This window comes from Oryx dammah, unplaced genomic scaffold (assembly GCF_014754425.2).
Source record: "Oryx dammah isolate SB20612 unplaced genomic scaffold, SCBI_Odam_1.1 HiC_scaffold_6, whole genome shotgun sequence".
NCBI classification, from domain to species: domain Eukaryota; kingdom Metazoa; phylum Chordata; class Mammalia; order Artiodactyla; family Bovidae; genus Oryx; species Oryx dammah.
Genome location: NW_024070190.1, coordinates 24,890,298 through 24,907,082, shown reverse-complemented (window position 1 = coordinate 24,907,082; position 16,785 = coordinate 24,890,298).

The window sequence follows — 16,785 nt, the reverse complement described above, 5'->3', positions numbered from 1 at the left end:
AGCCCATATGAGTGTGCAGCGCCCAACGGTCTCACCTCTGGGTCTCCAGCAGTCCCTGGTCCTGGGGAAGGGATGGCCTGGCTGGCAGGAAAAGGACCCTGAATGGTGCCAGGCCCTGTACGGGGTTCTGGGACTCAGACCCAGAGTGACTCAAAGGCTATGCAGTGCTGCCTGGGCTCTGATAGCAAGCCCCTGGTGGATTCTCTGGTCTTAGTAACAGGAATCTCATCATGTTAAGACAGCTGCTGTCCCTCTGACCACCTCTCTCTGGCCACCCTACTTCTCAGCACCCTCGCCCCCTTCCCTTTTAAGGGGGACCTTGAGTCTTCTCTTGCCCATGATTGCAACTTACATAAGCTTCTTTGCTACAGACGCTGCCCAGGTCCTGTTTCTATTAACTGTTCTTACAGCCTTAGACACACAACTGACTTCCCTTCCTGTGTCTCCTGAACTTCGGGGAAGTGAACCTGATTCTCAGAGCCCAGCATCAGAAGAGCTCCCCTCTTCTCAGCTCTGGCCTCAGAAAATAGGACAGACTAGAATTTGGCTGTTGTGGCTTTCCCTCCGCAGAGACAGTGTGAGGCCGAGTCCAAAGAAGGAAGTGGAATCTGGTAGGCACCCGAGAGTATATCCCCTGGAGCGTATGTGTCCACGTTCGTCGGGGGGGAAATGTGTGTCAGGAGAGAGCACAGATCTGCATGTGAGCAGGTGTGTGTGTGCCAGAGTGAGCCAGGAGGACGTGTGCAGGGTGTCAGGCACAGAACTGCCGGTGGAGAACTGGGGGCCAGGAAGTCCCCTGCCTCCGGGACTTCTCCAGGGTGGCCAGCTTCTCTTCTTGGAGGGAGATGGAAGGGGAGGGTAGGAGGAGAGTTTACATTAAACCTGGAATCCTGTGGCCACTGCCTTCTGCTGGCAAGAGGCATTTTCTCTGAGAACCGACACTCCTGGAAGAGGGATGAGTAGCATCAATGACAGCTTCCCGAAAGGCCCCACTGCCCTGGAGCAGAGCTTTCCCACAGCCCTGTCAGTGGCTCATGAAATCATTTTGGTGGGTTGTGACAAGCACTTTTTAAAGAAATAGATGAGAATGAAATAGAAAATACAAAGAGCACCCTTACAAAGTAAGGGTGCCGATTATATCATGAAACTTTTGTTGCAATTGTGTGTCTGTGTCTGCTGAATCATGCTGTAAAATTAATTCTTACTTGTGGGTTGTGGTTAAAAACAAAAAGTTTAAATGCCATTGCCTTAAAGGCAGGAAGTGGGCAGGGGGTGGGGAGGGAGAGGCAGGGAAGTATGCTCCCCCAACTTTAAGATAAAAAGCAAACCTTCCTGCTGTTCTAGCTTTAGAGCCTGAAGCCAGGGATACAGCTTAATATAGTCAGGTGACCGCCTAGCAAGGCTGCATGGAGACCCGCCCACCCCACCCGTCTAACTCCTCCTGAGACCGACTGCTTCCTTCCGTGGGCCTAGAGTGAGAGAAGCCAATGGGAAAATCCCAGGAAGGGCCTCGCTTAGAGCAGCTTGGAACTCAGCCTCCTGCCATACTGCTCTCCACCCTCTGCTTCCTCTCCCCTCATAGATCTTCAGCATGTCCTTCAGCCCATGGGTCATCTTGGGTTTCCATTCTTCCCAACCCACCCTGCAGAGCCCCCACCCTCTGCTAAATGACTGTCCCTCCACATAAGGCCATAGAGTGCTGGTAGGGAAAGACTCAGCCACACATGCAGCTTCAAGGACAAATTAGGATCTCCTGCTTCACTGAGACCTCAGGGCAGGAACTCCTACCTGCCCACCAAAGTCTCTCTTCTTCAGTTCCAGCTTCCTACTACACCATGCCCACCTTGCTTAGCAAGCTACCCCCCTCTCACATAGACCCCCACTAACTTTCCCCCACCCACTAACCTGTGTTCATCCTCCCCCAGACTTATCTTTTTCCACCCAGGCCCAGAGGATGTGGTGTTCCTTCCCCAGTCAGGACCAGTCCCTCCTCAGCCTCTGAAACTGTCACCTCCATCTCTTCTGGGAAGGACTTCAGCCCCTTCCCGGACCCTCCCCCACTCCCTTCCGCAGGCCTGGAGCTTAAGGCTCTGGGTCTAACAGCCTCACCCCCACCCTTCGCTGTCCAGTCTCTCTGCTCCTTCTCATGCAGACTTCTCAATCTTCCCTTGATCGCTCGTCATCCTTGACACCATGCAGCCAACGTCTCTGACATTCTCCAAAACTACTCTCACAAGCTCACCTATGACCCCTTGTTTTCTCAAATCTGCTCCCCTTTTGGAGACTGGACCTCAGGGCTGCTTTTGACAGTTGTCACTTCTGCCTTGCAACTCCTTTCCCTTGGATTCCATGACAATCCTCTCTTCTGGGTCTTTGGTACTCCTTAAGTCCCCTGACTCCGTGGTCTTCATTGTCTCACAGGGCCCATCGTCACTAAGAGCAGTGGAGGTCTGTCAAGCTCCCCTTCTCTGGCTGGCACCAATCCCTAAGGGTCTGGAGGGTGTTGGCTGCCAGCAACTCACTTCTCTTCACAGGACAGTTGTCCTCAGCAGACAGGGACCTCCTTGCCTGGGAGGTCACCCCACACACACACACACACATGTGCACCCCTGCCAAGGATTCCACACTCAAAGATGATTACTAAAAGCCACCAAATGACAGCCTTTACTGCAGTGTGGTTAGCATCCTCTGTGGATCCAGTCGGGGCTGGACTTCACCCGAGGCCAGATATTTCTTCTGCTCTTTCTCCTGCTTTTCGCCCTCACTCTTTCCTTTGTAGGTTTCTCCTGAGAACACTCCCTCAGTTAACCACGGGAATCTGAAGGCTTGTCTCAGGCTCTGCTCCTAGGGAACCAGACTAAGACAGTGGGTGCAGGAGGGGGCCTGGGAGGCAGCCTTCGGGAGTAGGATGCTGGAGGCGTTCACTGACTAGATGTGAATGAGGTCCCACCACTGGTGCCAATTGTGGGCATGGGGCAGCTGAGTGTCTGCTACTCCCATTATCTTCACCTGTGGCGCACCGGGATGGCACACGGGTCGGGGGGTTGTACCAGTTGTTGCAATGTCTCTCGCATTTGAAGGGCAGGCGGAAAGAATAACTATTAAGACTATGGAATTGCGTGGCTATTGCAAAGTGTCACTGATTCATTGAAGAAAGGAAAGAATAGTCTCAGATCTCTCCATCAGCCATTCAAAACAAAGTGAAAGAGTGCACAGAAACTGTTGGCAAGAAGCACCAAAATTATTCTCTGCAGCTGGGGGCCAGATAGAGTGAGATGAGGCAAGGACTTCATCGTTAGAGCAGCAGAACCTCAGAAAGGCCATCTAGGCCATTCTCCTACACCAAAGTCAGGTCCCTGATAGGGAAGAAGTTAGACCCCTCAAGACATGAAATGAGGATGGTGCACCAATGCTTCCCCCTCGGCAGTTACTTATTGCTACCTGGAGGGTGTATTATAACCAGCTGGCAGACAAGGAAGATTCCTAAGCATGGTTCACAGATGAGGCCACTTGATATGTGGGTGCAAGTCCCGTGTGGGCAGAGCCTGCCCCGCAGCCCCTCTTAAGGGGCCGAAAGACTACAGTGAGAGAGCGTTCTAATGGGCAGAGGTTCAGGCTGTGCGCCTGGTCCTCTATTCTGCATGGAGAGAGGTCACTAAGCAAAAGATGTACAGGTGCTCATAGGCAGGGGCAAATGGCTTAGCTCACTGGTCTGGAGACTGGACCTCACGTCTACCTTTGATAATTGCCGCTTCTGCTTTGAAACTCCCTTGTCTTGGATTCCGTGACAATCCCCTCTTCTGGGTCTTCAGTGCTCCTGAAGTGTCCTGACCACGCACTGGAAAGAGCAAGAATGGCCTACCTGAAATGGGAGGACTGGTAAAGAGGCATGTGTTTAGACCTATGAGCCTGGGGAAAATGTGAGGACCCACAGAGCACATTTTATCAGATGCCAGGGAGCGTCCAGTACAGAAGAGGCACGAAACAACCAAGGAGGCAGGGTGACTCGACCAGCTGATCAGCCAGAATCTGTCCCCATCCTTTGCTTTCTATCTAGTGTTTTGCATAATATGGGCTTCCAACAAGTGTCATGGAGAACAGAGTGTCAGCGAGATAGAGATCAAGTTACATGAGCCCAACAGCAGAGGCTCCCTGTCATCAGGGCTCATCTAGCTACCAAAGTCCAACCTGTCAGCCATGAAGACCAAAGCTGAGCCCCTGATACAATAACATTCCACAAGCAGATCAACAAGCCACTTGGTGCAGGTTTACTACATAGGACCCCTTCTGTCAGGGGAACGGGGATGATTCACCTTGACTCAAACTGATACACCTTCTGGGTAAGGGGTTGCCTCTCTGTCCTGTAGGGCCTGAGGCCAGCACCCTTATCTGAGGACTCGTGCTTAATCACTCAGCCGTGTCCACTCTTTGTGACCCCATGGACTGTAGCCTGCCAAGCCCCTCTGTTCATTGGATTCTCCAGGCAGAATACTGGAGTGGGCTGCTATTCCCTTCTCTAGGGGAATCTTCTCAATCCAGGGATCGAACCCAGGTCTTCTGCACTGCAAGCAGATTCTTTAATGTCTGAACCACCAGGGAAGCCCTATCTGAGGGCTCACAGAGTGTCTAATTCACTGATGTGGGTTTTCATACAAGATCATTGCAGACTAGAGGTCTGAGTTACAGAAAAGATGGTGTAGCCATGACTCCATGATCCTAGGTTCTACACCGCACAGAGGCTGCGGACGAGAGATGGTAGAACGGCCTTGTCAAGATGCAGCTGAGGTATCAGATTGGAGATGACACCCTGTGAGGGTGGATGCTATCCTTTGGTTACAACCCAAACCAACGACGACTCTGGTCTGTCAGTAGGCAGACAAGGTCAGCTTAATGTGAGAAGCAGGTGGGTCTGAGCAGTGCAAAGACTATAGGAAATACTGCTGTTTTCTGCCCACATCCCTCTGCAAGGCCAAAGCCCAGAGCTACTGTGAGTGTGGGCTCTTAGCCCACAGCCCCCTTTTCTCTAGAGAATGGCCCTGAGGTGTCAAGAACTGTCTTATCTGGGAACTTATACCCCATAGGGGCAGCCCACAAGCAATGGCTAGAACAGAGTCTAAAATTCTGGCTTTCTGCCTTAAGGAAGATGTCATGTAGTATAGTTTATGCTCCAAAGCCCTTGCTCTGTGATCAGGCCAACGCTAGCCTCTCCCTGCTCCACCCCTCCTAGTTGTACAGGTTGCTCTGAATAGCAGTCCCTCAATAAATCGCTATCACATGGATCTCGATCTCAGGCTCTGCTTCTGGAGAACTCCACCTAACCCAGCACGCCTCGGTTCTCTGGATGTTGCTCCCGTGCCCTGTGGCCTAGTCTGCAATTTCCCCATCCCTCTCACAACCTTAACAACCAAGTTTTGATGACTTGACTTCCTAAATCTCTCTCTCTCAAGTTTTGGCTGCACTGTCTTTGCTGCTGTGTGTGGGCTTTCCCTCACTGCAGCAAGTAGGGGCTGCTCTCTAGTTGCCATGCAGGACTCCTCACTGCAGGAGCTCCTCTTGTTGCCGAGCGGCCTCTAGGGTACTCGGGTCATCACAGGTCATCACAGTGCGCAAGTAATCATGGCATGTGGGATCCCTGTTCCCTGACCAGGGCTCGAAGCCATGTCCTTTGCACCGGCAGGCAGATTCCCAACCTCTGTACCACCAGGGAAGCCCCCTAAATAGCTATTTAATCTCATGGCTTCTCTGCATCCTTGATGCTTTATCATAATTCAAGTCATATATAAGTACCTATATCATGGTCTCAATTGTGCCTCTTGGCCCACAAAACATAAAGAATATATTATCTGTCCCTTTAGGAAAAAGTTTGCAGACTTCTGGTTTACACTGTAGGGCTCAGGCACCTGGATGGGTTGATTTATAAACTCAGAAGATGTAGAGGGAAAAAGATTCCCTCCAAAGGATGTGAGAGTGTTGTTAAGAAGGGGAAAAACCGTGGGAGGCCTGACATGACAAAGGGGTGTGTGTGTATGTCTGTCTTCAAATGGAGATGTCTCCCCATCAGTTCTGTGATCCAGGAGGAAACCCAGGAATTAAAGTGAAGTGATTTGGACTGGATGCCCTTCATTGCCAAGTTAACAGAAGACGTGTTGCTATGCAGTTCATAGGACGGAGTGGGAACTCTCTAAACATTCAAGAACATTAAGGTTACTGTCAGGAAAAAAAAAAGTCAAGTTATATAAGAGAGAGAAACATGGATATTTCTTATAGATCTGGGGGTCCTCAGCCACCTTAAAGAAGTCCATCTCTCGGAAGCCACAGTCTGGAAGGACCACAGGGAGGGACCACACGGAAAGTGAGGGATGTCCCTGGAGCCCCAGCTGTGTCCAGTCCTGCCTGTCTGAGTGTTTCCGCCTGAGCACCAGACATGAGAGTGAGGAAGACTTCAAGATAACCCCAGCCTAGCCAGTATCTGGCCCAGAACACCCCAAGGGAGGACTATCAGCAACAGCTGGGTCCAGTCAGCTTCCAGGTCCATGAGCCGAATCAGCGTTTGTCATTGATTGAAGCTGCTGCTTCAGGCTAGTTTGTCATGCAACCATAGGTCACCAAACCATCAGCGTGAAGCAAATTCCTATATGCCATGCAGGATGCCCTGGATTGGTGGTTATATTAGAAGAGCCCAAGCTCAAGGCATGGAGGGATGCAGAGAAACCCTTGCCATCCTCCCCTCGTGTCACTCCCAGGGCCGGTCCTCCCAGGACCGCTGAGCTCCATCATATCCTGAGGACTAGGGCCCAGGTGTTGTCATGGCTTTGGGGAAAGATGTGGTGTCACAAGAGAAAGGGAAAGAGAGAGAGAGAGGATATGGAGAAAGACGCAGGGTGCATATGGGCAGCTTTTCAGAGGCCTGCAGGGTTACCGCTCTGGTACATGAGGACACCACTAATGCCAGGAAGGGCTCAGAGCCTGATCCCTACCCTCAACATCCTGAGACTTTGATACAATCACTCAACCCCGTTAGCACCTTCACAGCTGCTCCACACTAGGGGAAAGGTGAGGGGCTGCAGCTAGGGGCCAAGGGTGCGGAGGAGGCAGGTTCACCCTCATTGAGGCCTCTGCGCTGCCCCCTAGTGGTGTGCAGCGGAGAAACAGGAGCGTGTCCTGTGAGCCTCTTCCTCCAGGTGCCAGAGGCGGCTGGAAAGAGACCTCCAGTCCCGCAGCCTGGTGCCCAAAGAGGGACGAGTCCCAGGAAGCGCTGGGTGATGGATGTAATGGGAGTCCCCCACCTCGTGGTGCAGCAGGAGAGAGGAACAGGGGCACAACCCCAGGCAGGTGACCCCCCAGGCCTCAGGGCCCCGACCCCGGCAAGCAAGGAGAAATGAGCTAAAAAGACCCAAGGGTGAGGATCCGGGAAGGCCTCAGATATCCTGAACTGCCTGCTGAAGACCCAGCTCCACCCCGCTGCCGCCAGAGCAGACCTAAATGAACAAGAGCAAGGAGGAACCACATGTCTCCGAGGCCTTGGAAGCAATGTCATCATGAAAAGGACACCTGAGTATTAACCAGTCATTGAGGAGGTATGCTCGCAGCCCTGCTCCTGTGGCTGCCCTTGTAAACTGTACTCCCTGGGGAGAGGCTGCCCAGAGGACAGCTGCATGCTCAGGTGTGTGTGACTCACCTGAGCCGGGCCGAGGGCAAAGGAGGCTCAGGAGACACATTGCCGCTGTATGGTAGTCCTGCCACGTGCTGCTCCAGCCTGAGACAGGCCCACCACACCAGCCCTGGGGGCAATGGTCCTGGCTGGGCCTGGAATCACTTCCTGGTTTGGGGGACATCCATCCTCAGCCTTTAGAGCTGGCCAGGACACAAGGAACCTGCCCAGAGCAGAGAGAGAGAGAGAACCCGGCTTCCTATCAGTCCCACAGCTGTGTGACCTCAAACATTCACTCGTTCTCCTCTCAGGGCCTCAGTGACCCATGTGGGCAGTGGGCATCCCACCTTCTCATCTCATCACAAATCCTGCCTTGCTCAAGAAGGGTGGTGATCAGATAGGTGGGAGCAGGGCTAAGCAAGGGCCCTATAAGATGTGGAGGGAGGCGCCCGTGGAAGCATCAGCCTTGCTCTGATGCCCAGGATTGCCAGTCCCGTGTCTTGACCCCAGAGAGTCCTCAGTTTTGTGGGGGTGGCAGTCCTACCATCAACTTGTGAAAGTCCAGAGGGGTTAGTGTCGGAACAGAAACCAGCAGAGGCTGGCAGGGTGGGGGCTGGGGTTTGAGGCTTCACATTTACTAAGGGCTCAGTCGATGCTGCTCGTGAGACAGTCACGCAGTCTCAGTGAGGGAGGTTGTCTGTTTTGTTTGCTGGTGTATCCAGTGCCTAGACTACAGCCTGGTATACAGCGGGAGCCTAATAATTACTTGATGAATAAACGAATGAGTGAACGAACAAATGAGCAATCAGAAGAAAGGTGAGAGAAGGCTATCAGGTGAGCTGGACCATACAGAATGAGTCAGAATGAGGTGGACAAGGATTAGGAAGAAGACAAGTATGTCCACAGGCTCAGAGGCATGACGAGAGATGGGGCATCTGGAAATGGCAGAATTTCCACTGCGCCTGGGGAAGAGCCAGAGGATGTGGGTGAGTCTGGGCCTGAGAATCTGGGTCTTTACCTTGAGGACACTGGGGCGCTTAGGGGGTAGCCAGCTAACTAAATGTGGTGGGTTTTGTAAACAGCTTTACGGAGATACAATCCACAGACCACACAATTCACCCATTTAAAGTGTGCAACTCAATGGCTTTTAGTGTATCCACAGAGCTGTGAATCACCATAATCGATTTTAGAGCATTTTCATTACCCCCAAAAGATAACCCATGCCCATCAGTTATCATCCCTCCGCCCTCCCAGCCCCTCAGCCCTAGGTAAGCTTTAATTCACTTTCTGTCTCCATAGATCTGCCAGTTCTGGATGTTTCATATAACTGGAATACAATCTGTGGTCATTTGTGACTGGCCCCTTTCAGTTAATATAATGTTTCCAAGGCTCATTTGTGTTGCAACATGTATTTCTGCTTGATTTTTGTTGTTGTTGTTGTTGACAAGTAATATTCCATTGTATGGATTTACCACTTTTTTATCCATTCATTAGTTGATGTATATTCAGGTTGTTAAGATTTGGCTTTTAAAAAGAACTTCTGATGGCTAAAATAAACAAGACTAACCACATCAAATGCTGGAATGGTTATAACTTGACCAGAATACTCATATATTACTGGTGGGAGATTGTAATGATAAAACAACTTTGGAAAAGTAATTTCTCACAAAGATGTGTGTGTGTGTGTGTATATATATATATACACATACACTCTGTATATCCCAGCAATTCAACTTGTAGGCTAGGCTGTTTCTAGGTTGTTGTTTTTTTTTTTTTTTTTACTATTATGAAGAATTCTACAAGTTTTGGTGTGGACAAAAACTGGAAACAGCCTAGCTGTTCATCAACAGGAGAATGGATAACCAAATTGAGTTATGTTCAAAAATGGAAACATTTTCAACTAGTCCAAAAGATGGATGAGGGTAGGGACTCTGCTGGTGGTCCAGTGGTTAAGAATCTGCCTTCCAATGCAGGGATGCAGGTTCAGTCCCTGGTCAGGGAACTGAGATCCCCCAAGACACAGGGCAACTAGGCCCCATGCAGCACAATGTAGGATCCACACACCACAAAGAAGACCCCACATGCTGCAACTAAGACCAGATGCAGTCAAATAAATAGATGAATAAGATGGATGCGGGTAAAGCGTTATGTTGTATAAAAGAAGCCAGATGTAAAGGAATATGTTGTGTATAATTAATTACTATGAAATTCCATTGTATGTGAAATTCAAGAACTTGCAAAACTCACCAGAACACAGATTGTTTTGGGTGCCAGTCCCGTGTCTTGACCCCACAGAGTCCTCAGTTTTGTAGGGGTGGCAGGGAGTACAAGGGAATGTCCCAGGATGATGGAAACATTCTATACTTTGATTGGGGTGTTGGTTGCATAAAGATAAACATCTGTCAAAACTCTTCAAACTCTGCTCTTCAAACTCGAATAAAGTTGGAGGTGGGGTGGGAAGCACCTCCTGGAAGCATTGAGGAAGTCTGACAGAGGGGCTCAGGCTGGAGCACAGGCAGAGGCATCCTCCAGCCTCTAAGCTGGGGCAGGAGTGGCAGAATGGGCCCAAGGGATGCTAAGGAGGTGGGGAGGGCACTCCTGATTGACAGGAGGTGGGCAGTGGGGAGGGGCGAGCGTGGCTCGTGGGTCCCTTTCTCTGCACCTCTGGTGCTTTAGTCATCAGTCTGTTCCCACTCCATCCCTTGGGCTTCCAGCTGTCACCCGTGTCACCGTCTTGTGATGCTCCATGACTTATGGGAGAAGAAGCCAAGATAACCTGGGCCCCGTGAGATCAGCAGAGTGGCGCCCTGGGGCTTTCCAGATGTGCTTGCTATGCTGTAGGGAGGAGACTACAGGCTGGGTGGGCCACCTCGACTCATGGGTGGTTTGGGGCACCCAGGGAACCATTAGAACTTCCAGCAAAAGCCACCTGGGAGGGGTAGCCCAACCTCCCCGTGTGACCAGGGAGACAACCAAGGTCTGGGAGGGCAGAGGAGGAGCCCAAGGCCTGCTTTTCTCCCGCCTCCTCCCGCGCGACTCTGACCTCAGCTGGGTGGGCAGTTGCTGGTCCAGCGGCCAACACAGACGCTTCCCTCCCAGAGAGTCTGGATGGGAAGCTGCTGAGGGGTTACCCTTCCCCTCAGAACATGGCAAAGGAGGGCAGGGAAGCATAAAGGCTCAGCCAGCTCCCTCTGTGGGCCTCAGCAGATGAAGCACACAGTGGCCTGGGGAGGAGCTGGCAGGACAGTCCCTGTCGGGCGTCACTCTGTCATCATATACCCCGCCCTGGAACTCGCCTTAGGCGTCTTCTCTCCCTGTCATCGGCCTCAGCAAGGACTCAATCACTGGTCAGAAAGTTCCTCTGAGATGCTTTCCACTGAGCCCTGAGAACTGAGCATCTCTGAAGGGCCATGATAGGGTTTCCTCTTGGTTTCTCCCTTTCCCCACGTCCACTGAATTATTGGTGCACTGAATTATTCCTGAACAAAGGAAACTTGGATACATTTTTTAAACTTGGATACATGTTTTATTGAGATATAGAAAGTGTGTTAGTTGCTCAGTCATGCCCAACTCTTTCCAACCCCATGGACTGTAGCCTGCCAGGCTCCTCTGTCCATGGAATTCTCCAGGAAAGAATACTGGAGTAGATAGCCATTCCCTTCTCCAGGGGATCTTCCCAACCCGAGGATCAAAGCCGGATCTCCTGCATTACAGGCAGGTTCTTTACCATTGGAGTTACCAGGGAGGCCCATTATTGAGGTATACCATAATAATATAATGACTGCATATGTTATCAGTGTAGAGTTCGAGGAATTGTACACACATAGCTACCACCCAGGTCAAGATATAGAACATTTCCAGAATTCCAGAAAGCTCCTTGTACCACCTTCCCTCTCACCTGACCCCAAACATAACTGCTGATTTCTCTGACTTTAGATGAGTTTTACCTTCTCTTGTACTTCCTAAAGATGGAATCATCCAGTAGACACTCTGGCTTTTTTTTGTCTTTTTTGCTCAATATGTCTGTGAGCTTCACCCATGAAGCGGTATGCATCAGTGGTTGGCTCTTTTTTATAGCTGGGTGGGACTTCCCTGGTGGCTCAGATGGTAAAGCGTCTGCCTACAATGCGGGAGACCCGGGTTCAATCCCTGGGTCGGGAAGATCTCCTGGAGAAGGAAATGGCAACCCACTCCAGTATTCTTGCCTGGAAAATTCCATGGACAGAGAAGCCTGGTGGGCTACAGTCCATGGGGTCGCAAAGAGTTGGACACGACTGAGTAACTTCACTTCACTCCATTGTATGGATGTACCACAATGTGGGTATCTATCTCACTGTTAATGGGCATTGGGGTTGTGTCAAGTTTGGGGCTATTATGAATGTTCAAATAAAGTATTTGTACAGATGGACATTCTCATTTATCTTGAATATATACCTAGAAGTGGAATTTCTCTTGAGTCATAGGTTAGCATATTTTTAACTTTAGTAGATAATTGCCAAACAGTTTCCTGAAATGACTGTACCCATTCACATTCCCACTAACAATGCAGGAAAGTTCCAGCTATGCCACATCCTCACCCTGTTAATTCTAGCCATCCAAATAGCGATATAATGCTATCTCACTAGGGCTTTAAAACTCAGTTCAGTTCAGTTTAGTCACTCAGTCATGTCCGACTCTCTGCAGCCCCGTGGACTGCAGCACACCAGGCTTTCCTGTCCATCACCAACTCCCAAAGTTTACTCAGATTCATGTCCATTGAGTCAATGATGCCATCCAAACATCTCATCCTCTGTCGTCCCCTTCTCTTCCTGCCCTCAAACTTGCCCAGCATCAGGGTCTTTTCAAATGAACCAGTTCTTCGCATCAGGTGGCCAAAGTATTGGAGTTTCAGCTTCAGCATCAGTCCTTCCAATGAATATTCAGGACTGATTTCCTTTATGATGGACTGGTTAAAACATTTGCTTTCCTTTAATGACTTATGATAATAACTTATGATAAGCTTTTCATATGCTTATGGGTTATGTGGATATGCTTTTTTTGTGTGAAATCCCTATTCAAGTCTTTTGACCACTGTTTATTGGCCTGTTTGCCTTTTTGCATTGACTTATAGGAGTTATTAATGTTACTGGATATGAACTTTTGTCAGATGTATGCACTGTGAATATCTTCTCCCAGTTCATGGCTTCACTTCTTTACCTCTTTTTGAATTCCGTTTTTTTTTTTTCAGTTTTATTCTTCCAGTTTTACTGAGGTATAAGAGACATAGAGTACTGTGTAAGTTCAAGGTGTACGGCATAAAGATGTAACTTACCTACATCATGAAATGATGACTACAGTGAGTTTAGTGAACGTCCACCATCTCATATAGATATGGCTTCACGTCTTTACTGCATTTTCTTAATGATGTCTTTTGTTGAACAGAAGTTACTAATGTTAGCGAAGTCTAAGCTATCCATCTTTTCTCTTACGTTTAGTGCTTTTTACATCCTCTAAGAAATCACTGAGAAGCCCAGGTTTTGTGCTGGCAAGGGTCATGCAACTTCCATTCTGGCCTCCTCCCAGGGCAGGATTCAGACAGTTATTACTCCCCCAATGCTGTCTGTGAAGTCAGCTGTTTATCAGTTTGTCCCTCACCTATCCATCCACCCACCCACTCACTCCCCTGTCCATCCATCTATCCATCCATTGATCTTGTCCATATTTATTGCCATCACCATGAGCTAGTGATGACACGTAGTTACAGAATGGGATGGTGATGGAGTTAGAGATGAACAAGACCCCCAAGGAGCTTATGATCTGGTGGGAAAAATACAACTACGTGAAGTCCTTGACAGGTTTCTGTCCATCCTCCTACCATCCTAAAATCTGTAGATTTCATTCATTCCTCTTGGAAACTCCCATTGATTTGTCTTTGTTCTGTGACCTCTTCTAATATCTGTATCCTGTTCCTACAAATACAAGCTGCAAATAGCGAAGGTGATTCTCACCTCTCACATTTTAGGTACTTGGCCTTTATTGATAAGGCCTGAGATGGTCAACAGCCCTGGCCCACTGCTGGCTTAAATCCTGCTTGTGATCAGCTTGTACTCAGAGAAGTGTCCCCCTGTTGGGGGACAGGGGTGGTCAGAAGGAGACACCTTCACCAGGGCTGACTAGCCCGCATGGATATTTGAAGGCTGGCCCTGTGGGACCAGTAGGTGGCCCAACCTGGCAGCAGAGAGGTAGGCAGTGGACCCAAGCAGGAGTTCAACCATCTGATGGAGCTGACCAAGAAGGAAATGGGGACTGGGGCTGGGGGTACAAGCTGTCATGTAGAAGGGTGGTCTTCTTCTGGCTGAAAGGAGTGGATTCCAGTTCTCTGCTGCTGGTCTCAAGTTGCGCTGGGGCCTTGGGCCAGTAGTGAGGAGGGTGGAGAGACTGCACCCCTCTTGGGGGGCCTTCATCTAACCTCTAACCACTGACTTGGCAAATATATCTCATCTCCCCAGGCCAAGCATCTGACTGGCTCCCTCCCCAACCTCTTTCTGGGGAAGTGGCTCAAAACCAACAAAAACAAAGAAGAGCCTGTTGGCCTTGGCCCCAGCCAGCCCGGCCTCGGTCACTCCTCTGTGATCTGACCGCCCAGCATCCATGTGGGCCTGGCTGCCGTCCTGACTGCATAGCACCTGCCCTCCCAACGACACTGGCCCTTTGTCAAAAGAGATGGCTTGTGGGGACAGCCCTGGGGAGAGGAACAGCTGAGCATACCAGGCTGGTGCCACGCGGGACAGGGGGGCTTCAGCAAACAAGGTGTCCTAGAGAGTGGCCTGTGGGGCTGGGGAAGGACCAGGCGGTAAGTGGCAGTCCAACCACAGTGCCTGACGACACTGGAACAAGAATCGAGGATGGGAGGGTGAGCAACCCCTGAGCCTTGGCCATAGGACCCTCCCCAGACGCACACCCGCCGCCACGCAGACTCCTCTCTCTCCCTCCGCCAGCTCTCTGCTGAGCCTAGCCCTCATGGTGACTCTGCCAGGTCTGGCTCAGGGGTGACTGGAGCAGCCTCTCTGAACCTTCAATAGGCAGAGAGAGCCCAAGGGTGGCCCTTCTGTTCATTGTTTGCTCAGAGCTTAGGGGTGACAGATACCCCCGGAAGTCAGCCCCTTGTGGGCTCTATGGCTGGGATGTCTGAGAGGCAGATCCGAGTTGAAAAGAAAGTCATTTCCACCCTCTCTTCATGCCAGGCACGGTGCCACGGGCTTGACCTACAGCATCTCATCAGACCTCACAACAACCTTCAGAGGGTCAGACTCAACTTGTAATAGGGTTACATCCCCATAAACACATCTTAGGTTGAAAATCCTAAGTCAAAAATGCATTTAATACACATAACCTACAAGCATCATAGCTTAACCTAGCCTACCTTAAACATAAGCAGATCACTTACACTGGACTACAGTTGAGGAGAATCATCTAACACTAAACCTATTTTATAATAAACTTGAATTGCTCATGTACTTTCTTTCTTTCTTTCTTTTTTGGCCATGCCACATGACTTGTGGGACCTTAGTTCCCCAGCCAGGGATTGAACCTAGGCCAGGGACAGCCCTGTGATACCGACAGGCAGTCTAAGGAACACAGCCTGAGAGTCAATCAATTTTCCAAGCTCATCTAATATCTGAAATCTTTGTTATATAAGTTGAGGCCTCTTCCAGTCTGACTAGTATCTGCTGATCTTTTGTACTAAAATCCAGGGACAATGGAGATTAATTCTGGGATTAGGCCAAGTCAGGTCAAACACAGGCTTAGCCACTTAATGCGAGGAAGTCTTTGTAAGGTCAGACAGCTTATATAACCTCTGTTAGTTTTGGAGACCTCCAAAGAGGAGCTCTTTGTAACTGCTTTATAAAGATCAGTTAACACTAGTACCTGTTCTTAAGGGCCATGGAGGATTAAGAAGTAATATAGGGCATTCCTTGGCAGTCCAGTGGTTAGGACTTCATGCTCTCCCTGTCAAAGGCCCAGGTTCAATCCCTGGTCAAGGAGCTAAGATCCCACAAGCCATGTGGCACAGCCAAAATAGGAAGAAAGAATGTAAATTCTTACCATGTGCAATCATATTGAGTGTGCAGTAAATGATAAATATTCTTACTGTCATCAAGCATCCAAGACTATAGCGCTTATTTTAATTGGAAGAAAAAACAACACTTGCCATCACTGGTAGGCAATCTTGATTATGTAGAGGGTAGGCAATGTTAATTCGAAGGCAATTTATTCAACTGGAAGAGGAAGAGATATAAATGTTAGTAAGTAGAGACTGAGGATAAAGCCAATAGATTCAAGAAAATCACACAGGTCAACAGGAGAAACAAACCGAAAGAGGGGCTGGGGATGCAGAATTGCAGGCTCTTGCTTCCTGGCAGCCACAGAGTAGAGCCCAGAGCTCAGATGAGGTTGGCCCAAGCAGCCCCTTAGTCTTGGCAGAGGCTCAAGTCCCACTTTTAGGGAATGTGGCAATGAGGCCCTATCCTTAGGATAACAATACCAACCAGGGCTGGTCAACACAGGTGGGAGTGGGTGTGCATGATGGCTGACCTGAGCTTCCTTGGGAAGCTCTTGAGTCCTGCTGAGGGCTCCTTTTCCTGTTGACTCTGTGTGAATAACTGTGTTTATACATCGCTCACCTGTGCAAGTAGACACCATCTCCAGCAGGGCTGAAAACCAATGGTAGATTCTCTAGCGCAAGAAGACCCAGCCAGAGCGGGGGACAATGCAAGCTTTGGAGCCAGCCAGACCTGGGCAAGTTCTGCTCAGCCACCTGGTATCTGTGTGGCCTTGGGTAAGTCACTGGCTTGGAGCTGTCCTCACCACGTGCAGACAGGAGCCTCTCCCTTGTGGAGTTATCACAAGGATAGATGGGATTGCACATCAAAACCGCCAAGCACTCTGTCAGGCTAGCCGGAAGAAAGGCTGCATGAAAGGGATGATATCTGGTATGATCCACCTAAGTGGTGCCACTTGGAACCCACCAGTTCCTGAAGGAAGACACATAGCCAAAGGGAATGGGGAAGAATGCCAGTCTCCACTTGACACTAGAGGGACCTTGGAGAAATTGCTTACCCTCTCTGGACACCCATTCCTTCATCTGTAAACAA